Here is a 10,797-nt window from a genome sequence, read left to right as displayed (position 1 = left end):
AAGTCTCACAAAACACGGGCCTCAAAGAAATCTCATCTTATATGAAATACAGAAAGGAAAGGAACTTGGGGGGCTGGGAGAAGGAGATGCCTTGTGAGGAGCATGAGGATGGGTGATGATGTGTGGACATAAAAGCTGTCTTGGTGTGCAGGTGTGCCCTCAGGCAAAAACACATCCGGGAGAGGAGTTCTCTGTTTTAAAGATCTGATTGATGTTCCTGTATGGGTGTTTCGCCTGCGTGTCTGTATTATGCCATACATGTATGACCGGTGCTTGTAGAAGCCAGAAGCCAGATTCAGAGCTCCTGAAACTGAAGTTGTGCATGGTTGTGAGCCACCATGTGGGTGCCAGAAACTTATCCCTGGTCTTTTGCAAGAGCACACTAAGTACTCTTAATGGCTGACCCACCATCTATCTCTCCAGCCCCAGGAGCTTTCTTCTTAATTCAGATCCTTCCCTCAAGTAGATTTTCTTTCTAGATGCAAATTTCTTTTTACAAAACAGACTTGAAAGCTTCTCCCATGCCTGCAGTTTCTCAGAATAACCAGCTTAAAATATGCCGATGGTGCACTATATTTGGGGATAGCATATTCTGGTCTCCTGCAGTCATCTTTTGGGGTGGCAAGCCCTGAGTCCTAGCACATTCTGTCACTCCAAATCCCTGCTCTCTCTCCAGTGATCCTGAGAGCTATTGGGAGCAAACCTTGTTTGTGCTTCATTGCTGTGGCACCTGCAGGAGGCTGACAGCCTATCCTAGGGCCCCTGGGACACAGGAGGGCCGATTTCTATCACAGAGCATTTCCTTTCAGTTCTGTCCTGAAATGGTGTCATTCTGTGGGGACAGAAGCCAATACATTACAAGAGCCTCCCAGGAACCTCCTACCTTACTGTTTTACCAGTTCCTGCCAGCTAATCTGAATCCAAACACCAGCTCCGGAGGGTCTGTCCTAGGCCCTGGAAGCTAGAGGTGTCAGCCTGTCATTGGAAAGAAGAAAGGACTTCCCTGGCCTTGATCTGGCTAGTTGCTCGTTTTGGAGTTTGCACATCTTTGAAGCAGTCATCCCTCACAGATGTGTGAAAAGGTGAGGCTGGGAGCTATAAAACCTAAACCCTGTTGTAGTCAGCTCAGCTTTCAGGGCTCAGTCCCCTAGGGCTGCAGACTTGGCTCTCCAAAGAAATCTGTGACAAAAAGACAAAGGCATCAACACATTTCAGCCTCAGGGATGGAGGATCTAAGTTATATTCTGGGCCAGCAAGACAGCTCAGCCAGTTGAACATTTGCAGTGCAAGTCTGAGGATCTGAGTTCAATCCCTCAGGCGCACATAAAGGTGGAGGAACAGAGAGAACAGAGGCTAGAGTTGTCCTCTGACCTCCTCCGGAGTACTGTGGCAGGGGTGTACCCTCCACCATACACACATTTATACAATAATAATAAATAAGATAAAGTGTTTTTCAATATCCCTCCCCCACCCCAAAAAACTGGACATAGCGATGTATGCCTTTAATCCCAGTTCTTGGGAGGTAAAGGCAGGAGGATCTCTGAGTTTGAGGCCAGCCTGGTCTACATAGTGAGTTTCAGGACAGCCAGGACTACGCAGGAAAACAGTCTTCAAAAAACAACATATGTTTTTCATATATTGAACTAACTCACATTCTCTCTCTCTCTCTCTCTCTCTCTCTCTCTCTCTCTCTCTCTCTCTCACCTTTCCTAAAACGGTTCTTTCTCCTTCCTAGAATACCACTCAAGAGTTTTCAATGACCAGTTGACTCTCTCTCAGTTGATAGATGCACAATTTGGCTCGATTTTTGGCTGCATTGTTAATCGTTGTTTAGAAGCACAAGTGTTGTGAGTCTGCAGAAACATATATGCACACATCTGGGTCTCTTCCCAATGCCAGAATTTATTGGGTAACAGTACATTTACAAGCCACATTGTTACCAAGTAATCTGGATTCCTCCGGATAGCTGGCTGTTAGCAGTTACTGGTTCTTTTATTCCAATCTTAACTACGAATGGATCATATATGGGTGTGTGTGTGTGTGTGTGTGTGTGTGTGTGTGTGTGTAACAGAATGGCTGCAAAAGGATTAAAGAGGCCACAGAGTAGGAGGGGTCCTACTGAAGACAGAAGCAGACATCAGGCAGTGGTTAGGTATAAGTGAACCCCTTTGCAGGACAGCTAGAGGTGCACAGAGCCGGTTTGGAAGCTTGCACAGGCAAGTCAATGTGAAGGGCAGAGCCAGTTCCTGATAGAGTTCCATGACAAGGGGAATAAACCAAGTAGTGGGGACAGCACTGAGCCGAAGCTCTAGGGTCAGCAGGGAGTTTGCTGTCAGGCACCTGACGTGTACCTATCGTGATAAAATGACCCACTAGTGAGGTGGCCTCCAAACCATCGCCATCACAGTATTTCCCTCCTTTTATTGGATCCAAGTAAAGTTGTTGCATCCTTTGGTGTGGTGGGTTCAAATCAAGGGCCGGATTATCTGATATGACTTTAATATGTCTGTTAGCATTTTGTCTAAGCTCTGCCCCACAGTTACCCGGCAACAGCTAGGTGTGCCTGACTCACCTTTATAAAAGGGGCTGCTTGCCCACTCTGCTCTCTTTTGCTCTTGCCTTCTTGCTCCGGGTCTGTCCTCTTGCCCCTCCCACCTCTCCATTCCCCTCCCCCCTCTCTCTCCACACGCTCATGGCGGGCTTCTACGCCACTCCCCCCCTCCTTTTTCCTTTCTGTGTCTCTACTACCCTCTTAACTTCCCTCCCCATGCCCTAAATAAACTCTGTCCTATACTATACCGCCCGTTTTGTGGCTGGTACCTCAGGGGGAAGGGATGCCTCAGCATGGGCCCAAGGAGGCACCTCCTTACCCCGCACCTTACCACACATCCCCGTAAGTAAGTCCGCAAGAGGCTCCCTTGCACGAATAGGTTGTTTATCAGACTGTGTCTCATGGTTCACGCTGAGCAGTGGTGGTGTCTGTGTGCACAAACAGGATACAGACTCCTCCCATGTCTGCATCTATACCTAAGTCAGGGCTGAAGGCTGCTTTTTAAGGTGGAGTCACCAGGGCAAGGCACAGCCTGCGTGAAGCTACTGATCCACACACTAGTGAGTAACTTAGAGCGGAGCACAGCATGAACTCTACAATACATATCATGCATGTGCGCGCGCACACACCCACATCCACACCCACACAGGTTGTTTATCTGAATCTCCCTGCCTCAACATCCCAAATGCTGAGCGTGCCACCCACAACCTGCACACAAACTTTGCACAATTTTATATCCAGTCTTGGTGACATTCATCTGTAATCCCAGCATTCTTAGGAGGCTGAGTAGCCTGGGCCATATAGCAAGACCCTGTCTCAAGGAGAAGATTAGACTTCATTAACATTAAAGGTGTGTGGATTCAAGAGCATTATTGAGAAGAAAAGACAAACCCCAGGGTGGACCATGTTTATAAATGATGTATGTGGTAAGGAAACATCCTGAGCATGCGGAGAACAGCTGCGGCTCACGAAACCTTACAGCCAGGGGCTGGGCCAGTGGCTCAGAAGCTAGAAGCACTAGCTGCTCTCACAGAGAACCCAGGTTTGATTCCCAGCACCTACATGGTGGCTTATAACCATCTGTGAAGTTCAGTTTCAGGGAATCTGATGCTCTCTTCTGACCTGAGTGGGCACAGGGGAAGCATATGGTACACATGCATAAACTTAGGCACACATACATGTATATAAAATAAAATACATTAAAAAAGATTAATAATCAGGTATTGGAGAGACGGTTCAGTTCTCCACACTGGGTAATTCTACCCACACTGGGTAACTCACAAGCATCTGCAATTCCACACCTTATTTTGTCCACTCTGGGCACCTGCATACACATAGTGTACAACACACACACACACACACACACACACACACACACACACACCCTTGTAGAACAGCACACACCTGTGATTCCATAATTGAGAGGTAGAAGCAGGAGGATGGTGTGTTTGAGGTTATCCTGAGCTCTATAGCAAGATCTAAACAAATGAAAACTGGCTGAAAGTAAAAGAACGGGAAGTTTTCCTTAGGAATTAAAATGATTAAATTAGATGAAGGCGGTTTTGTTGGTTTTCACACAGGGGATGAGGTTTGAACAATTTTACGTTAGCTCACAGTGACTTAGAGCTCTAAGTAGCCTAGGGCGCCCTTGGCCTTCCTTACCTCCTCCTAGGTGCTCTGGTTGTGCATGTGCATCTGGCTAAAGCAGATGCTGTTTTAAGCAGCTAGCACAGTGTTAGACCCATTCTCTCTAGCCTGGGCTAACTTGGAGCTCTCTGTGGAGAGGAGACTGGAGTGCATGGGTCCTTCTACCCCAGTCCACTGCGTGCTGAGATAGATCACAGGTGTCTGCCATCCTGCCCAGCTCCACATCTGGCCCCATAGCTGTAAGTTACTGCAAATTCCGTTTGTGTTCTCCCTATCTGTCCATTCAGACTACTATAACAAGAAACCTTACATTTGGTAACAGAAATTGGCTTCCGGAAATTGGGAAACCCAAGTTTAGGACTGCCCAGGGAGGGCTGTGCTTCATAAGCTGTGACTCTGTGTCCTCCCAGATGGAAGGGTCATCTAGGGTCAGGCTCCCTAGGGTCTTCACTAACCCCATTCATGAGCCCAGGACGCCCCATTCTGTGCTTCTGCTTCTTACCCAACTCATGATGCAGCCCCTAGTCACTTCATCCCTCCTAAAAGACCTTTAGCAAGGGCGCTAAGGGGTTAACATTTCCCCAGGAAATCTCACTTGCCAGAGGATGAACAGTCTCCCAGGAGGAGATGGATCTCATAGCTCTGATCATTTCTCTGGCAGCTAAATCTCCTCCTGGCCTTTGTTCATCGTTTCTGTAAATTTTAACACTGCTAAAGGCAAGGTGAGGGAAGCAGAGAATTTCTATCTTTCCAGTTCTGGGCAAAACTAGATACAACCTCATTTCCTTTTGCAAATTCTTGCCCCCTGGTTTGTTTTTTGTTTTTTTGGTAAGGTGTCGAATGGCACACCTCAGATTCCAGTGACAGATTAAGTTTACTGGGGGTTAGATTTCAACCAAAAAATCTGGGGTGGATAGGTGCATTCAGATTGAGACACTCACTCTCCATTTTTGTTTCGTTTCCCTTTATAAGTAGTCTCTGTCTCTGTGTCTCTGTCCTGTGTCTCTATGTATATGATGTATATGTGTATGGTGTACGTGTATATGTATATAATGTATGTATATGTTTATGATGTGTATATGTGTATGTGAGCATGTATAGTTATATGATATGTATATGTGTGTATATGTATGTGTGTATATGTATATGATGTGTATGTGTATGTATATGTGTATATGGTATATGTGTATATGTATATAATGTAAGTATGTATATGTTTATGATGTGTATATGTGTATGTGCACATGTATAGTTATATGATATGTATACGTGTGTATATGTATATGATATGTATATGTGTATATGTATATGATGTGTATATGTGATCATGTGTATGTATGTATATGTATATATGTATAAAGACAGGGTCTTGCTATGCTCAGACTACATTGAACTTCAGGATTAAGCTGTTCCCTACCAGTTCCCCAGGTAACGGTGACTACAGGCATACACACCAATCAGTAGAAACCTTTTCCTTCCTCTCTTCTTCCCTTACTCTCTGTCTGTCTTTCCTCTCTCTTTCCCCTTCCTTCCCCTCCTCCCTGTGTATGGGTGGTTTGCCTGCATGTATGTCTGTGCCTTGTATGGTCAGAAGAGTGTGTTGGATCTCTGGAAGTGGAGTTACAAATGGTTGTTGTTCGGTCTCAAGCCCAGGACAAAAGGCTGAGGTGCCTGTTTAACATACCAAATGGCCCCGGCCCCCAGGTTCTCCTAGCATCCCTCAGTCCCTTCCAGTCACAGGGTGCTCCGTGCTGGCACACTCCGACCCCTCCCTGAACTCTCAGGCCTGAGGGCTGGCCCGCCCTTCCCAGCTGCTCTGTCCTTTTTCACCCAGCCGGTTTGGCTGCCTGAGTCTTTTACCCTCTTCACCCTTTGCCCTTTGTTCTCCTGGCTTTTCTTCTCCCCTCTCCACAAGGTCCAGCCCAGTCTGGCCACACTCACTCTGGACACTTCCAGATGTCTCTGGCTGTGCTCTTCCTCATGTCTACGATAAACCGTCACCTCAACCCTTAGGAGCAGTCATAGCCTCCTTTTGTTTTCCCTTTCTTCATTTGGTTGTGAGCCACTGAGTGTGCTGAGAACTGAACCCCGGCCACTAGGCGATTGACCAGTGCTCTTAACGGCTGAGCCATCTCTCCAGCCCCAGAATCTGTTTTTAATGGACATGGAACATTCTGTACGATGGTCATAATTTCACTATTCACCTCCCCTCCCTCTCTCCATCCCCTCTCCTCTTTCCTTTTGAGAACGAGGCTCATTCTGCCCATAGAGACCTGAAATTCCTAACAACCCTCCTCCTTCAGCTTTTTGGATACTGGGGTCACAGGTATGTGCCACTAAGCTTACCTTTGACCAAGCTTGTTATCAGACATCAAGTTTTCAACTTTCAAAAATAATTTCTCAGTGCTGCAAAGATGGCTCAGAGGTTAAGAGCACTTAGCTGCTCTTCCAGAGGATCTGGGTTTAATTCCCAGAACCCATATGGCAGCACACAATCTTCTGTGGTTCCAGTTCCAGGGGATCTGATACCCTAATATGGATTTATATTCAGGCAAAATGCCAATGTACATAAAACAAAAATACATAAATTAAAAAACAACGATTCTGCCAGTGTGGTTGGTTAGCATTTTCTAGGCATGAGGACGATGGTGGATGCTCTTTCTTAATCCTCCTGGTAGCCAAGTCCTAGAAGTCTGATGCCATGTTGGCCCTGGTCAGCCTTCTGAGCTGGTGGCTTCCGAGGCAGTGTGCTGGAGACGTGTGCTGGAAACTGAGAGACAGAAACCCTGAATCCAGAGTGTAGTGCTCCCCAGGCCAGGCTGGGCTTTGCCTTTCTGGATCTTTGTTAACAGACGAGCTCTAGAGAGAGTGATCTCTGGCTGATTTTCCTGCTTGGAGGTTCTGCGATTTCAGACCATCTTCTGCTAAGCCAGGGGTTCCTCCATCTGATCATTCCCTTCCTCAGAGGCGTGTGTGTGTGTGTGTGTGTGTGTGTGTGTGTGTGTGTGTGTGTGCACGCCTGAGTGTGTGTTTCAGTTTCTATTCTTAGCAGGGTGATCTTTAAACAAGGAATAGATTTGTGCTTCTGTCTCATCTCCGGTGCATGCAGCTCCTGCTGGGCGGGTTCACGCTCAGTCATTCATTCACATAAAAAGCAATAACCCATTAAGGAAATGAGAGGACACCCTCCTTCTTCCATCCACAGTGATAGGAACTGCCAGCTCCCGGACTCGGGGAGGCAGGGCCTGGCTCTCTTTGGTCACCAAGCCTGGGCTCTGTCCCACTCAGTGGTTGATGAGATCAGGGGAATCTTGGTGTCTGTGCTTCCCTGCCAGGCCCACCCTTAGATCACTTCTCTGGGATGGGGCAGGGCTGCTGTTTGGTCAGCAGTGGATTTCATGGTACTGAGTAATCGGCACTCCAAAGGAGGGGTCATTGTTCATCCTGAAATAAAAACCGGGCACGGATGAGACTGCCGCTCCGAGAGTTCTCACCTGTGACAGCTCCTCAGAATAACTGGATATTTAAACAAACAAATTCAGAATCTGGGCTCCCAGCCTCAGACCTTCTCACTTAGCAGGGCTGGAGATGGAGCCTAGATTCTCCTATTAAACATTCTAAAATGGGCTGAGTATGGTGGCATAGCCTTTAATCCCAGCACTCTGCCTGGTTTGTATAATGAGTTCTAGTCTCTCGAACAACGTAGTGAAACCCTAACTACAGCAACAACAAGCCCACTGAATTGGAGGCCGGAGAGATGGCGCAGCCATTAAAAGTGCAAACTACTCTTGTAGAGGACTGGGATTGGGTCCCAGCACCGAAGCCAGGTAGCTCACAATTGCCTATAACTCCAGCACTAGGGAATCTGAGGCCTTCCTCTGGCCTCTGGATACTGCACTCACCTGCAGTGGCCTACCCCCTCCAACAGGCCCCTTCTCCAGAACTTTCTATACCACCTAATAAAGTCATCACATCATGATCCCACCAGGGAGTTCACTCATTTATTTGATTGTAAGCTTTATGATTCTACCAGCTGGAGATCCATTCTTCAACAACACACCAGTCTTGACTTCTTTCTTCCTTCCTTCCTTTCTTTCTTTCTTTCTTTCTTTCTTTCTTTCTTTCTTTCTTCCTTTCTTTCTTTCTTTCTTTCTTTCTTTCTTTCTTTCTTTCTTTCTTTCTTGACAGCTGAGGGGCAAGCCACTTCATAAGGAAACATAAGACATTTATTTATTTATTTACTTAATCATTTATTTATTTGAGTGTGTGCGTGTACATGTGCAGGTGCGTAGGCATTCATGTGTGCACACTCCACATGTGTACAGGTCCCCATAGAGGCTGGAAGAGGGCATTGACTCTCCTGGCATTACAAGCAATTGTGAACATGCAATATGATTGGGACAAAGCTTGGGTCCTCTAGAAGTTCTCCTAACTTCTGGACCATCACTTCGCTCGACAAAGTTTACCACTTACTTAGAGCGTTTTATTTTTTTTCTTGGTACTGTGGATTAAAACCAGGGATTGCACATTCAAAGCACAGACTGCACGGCTGAGCTATATACTCTGGGCCCTAAAGAGTCTCTTTAAAACTATTATGGGACAGAGGAGATAAAGTCATGTGACAAAAGACTCAGTGGCAAGGCTTCATGTGATCTGTAGAGGAACCCTGTCTCCAGGTGTGTAAGTCCCAGGCCAGTCTCCACTCTCCCTGGGCTATGTGAGATAATCAAGGGATACATAAGTCTTTATGAGGATGAAGCAGAGACGAGAGATGGCTCGGTGGTTAAGAGCACTGACTGCTCTTCCAGAGGTCCTGAGTTCAATTCCCAGCAATGGCATGGCTTTTAGGAAAGAGAGAGAGAGAGAGAGAGAGAGAGAGAGAGAGAGAGAGAGAGAGAGAGAGAATATGACCCAGAACTTTGCAAAGCAGAGAAATAACATAAAGGTCTCTCTCCTCAACCTCATACCTTGCAGAGAGAAATTCTGGGTCTAAAGAGGAAATTTCTTTCCCAGCATCTCTAAGCAAGTTGTTCCCAGGGGGCTGGAGAGATGGCTCAGCAATTAAGAGCACTGACTGCTCTTCCTAGAGGTCCTGAGTTCAAATCCCAGCAACCACATGGTAGCTCACAACCATCTGTAATGGGATCTGATGCTCTCTTCTGGTGTGTCTGAAGACAGCTACGGTGTACTTATATGTAATAAATAAATAAATCTTTAAAAAAAAAGTGGTGGGCTGGAGAGATGGCTCAGTGGTTAAGAGCATCGGCTGCTCTTCCAAAGGTCCTGAGTTCAAATCCCAGCAACCACATGGTGGTTTACAACCATCAGTAATGAGATCTGATGCCCTCTTCTGGTGTGTCTGAAGACAGAGACAGTGTACTCATATAAATAAAATAAATAAATAAATAAAAAAGTGGTTCCCAGAGGTTTGGACATCCTGACTCGACTCCAAGCACTGCCCCCATGACTCATGTTGCCCAGAGCCCAAAGAACCCCACAGCACACAGACCGTGTGTTCCAATCTTGAGCAGGGTCTCTATGGTGGCCATTTAGACATCAACTGGATTGAATGGCCAATGAGTTGTTTGAGTGATATCAACATGCAGATGCAGGATCCCATTTGCCAGTAGGTGTTCCTTGGCCCACAGTTTATTGGGTTAATTTTGATATTGTTTTTGTTTGGTTCTGCTTCCTTGGTACCAGCAGCTCATCTCAGACCCAGAGCAATGGAGCCTGTGGACCATGGACTGAAACCTTTCAAACTGTAAGCCAAAATCAACATTGCCTACTTTATTTTTTTTTAAGATTTATTTATTATATATAAACACACCAGAAAAGGGCATCAGATCTCATTACAGATGGTTGTGAGCCACCATGTGGTTGCTGGGTTTGAACTCAGGACCTTGGGAAGAATAGTCAGTGCTCTTAATTGCTGAGCATCTCTCCAGCCCCCATACTTTATTTTTGCTAGGTATTTTTGTCACAGTGATATTAAATTGGCTAACATATGCAGTGCGTGGTTTTCAGTATACATGCAAAGTTGTGCAATCAATATCCCTATCTAATTTCAGAACAGTTTTATCACCCCCGAAAACACCCTTACCCCCCACCATATCACTTGCTGGTGCCTGGCAGCCACAGCCAAGTTTTGTCTCAACATTTGCCCATCCTGGATTTTTTTTTTTAAATAAAAATGAAATCTGACAGCGTGTGATCTTTTGTGTCTGTGTTCTTTCCCTCAGCAAGATTTTAAGGTTCAGTCATTGTAAACTATATCAGAATCAGATTTAATTCCCCTTTATTTTCAAATAATATTCTGCTGTATGAAAACACCACATTCGTTCATATTAACTGAAGGAGAAGTGAGCTGTTTCCATTATTTTGGTTCTTACAAATGATGCTGTTGGAGGAAGTGTGTCACTGAGGGTGGGCTTTGAGGTTTCAGAAGTTCGAACCAGGCCCAGTGGCTTGTTCTTCTTGCTGTCTGACATTTCAGATGTAGAACTCTCAGCTACATGTCCAGCACCATGTCTGCCTGCACCATGCCATGCTTCTCACCCTGATGATAATGGACCAAATCTCTAAACTGTGAGTCAGCC

Source organism: Rattus norvegicus, chromosome 1 (genome assembly GCF_036323735.1).
Source record: "Rattus norvegicus strain BN/NHsdMcwi chromosome 1, GRCr8, whole genome shotgun sequence".
In the NCBI taxonomy this organism is placed as follows: Eukaryota; Metazoa; Chordata; class Mammalia; order Rodentia; family Muridae; genus Rattus; species Rattus norvegicus.
The sequence above is the reverse complement of the archived record's forward strand: the minus strand, read 5'-3'. Positions refer to the sequence as shown.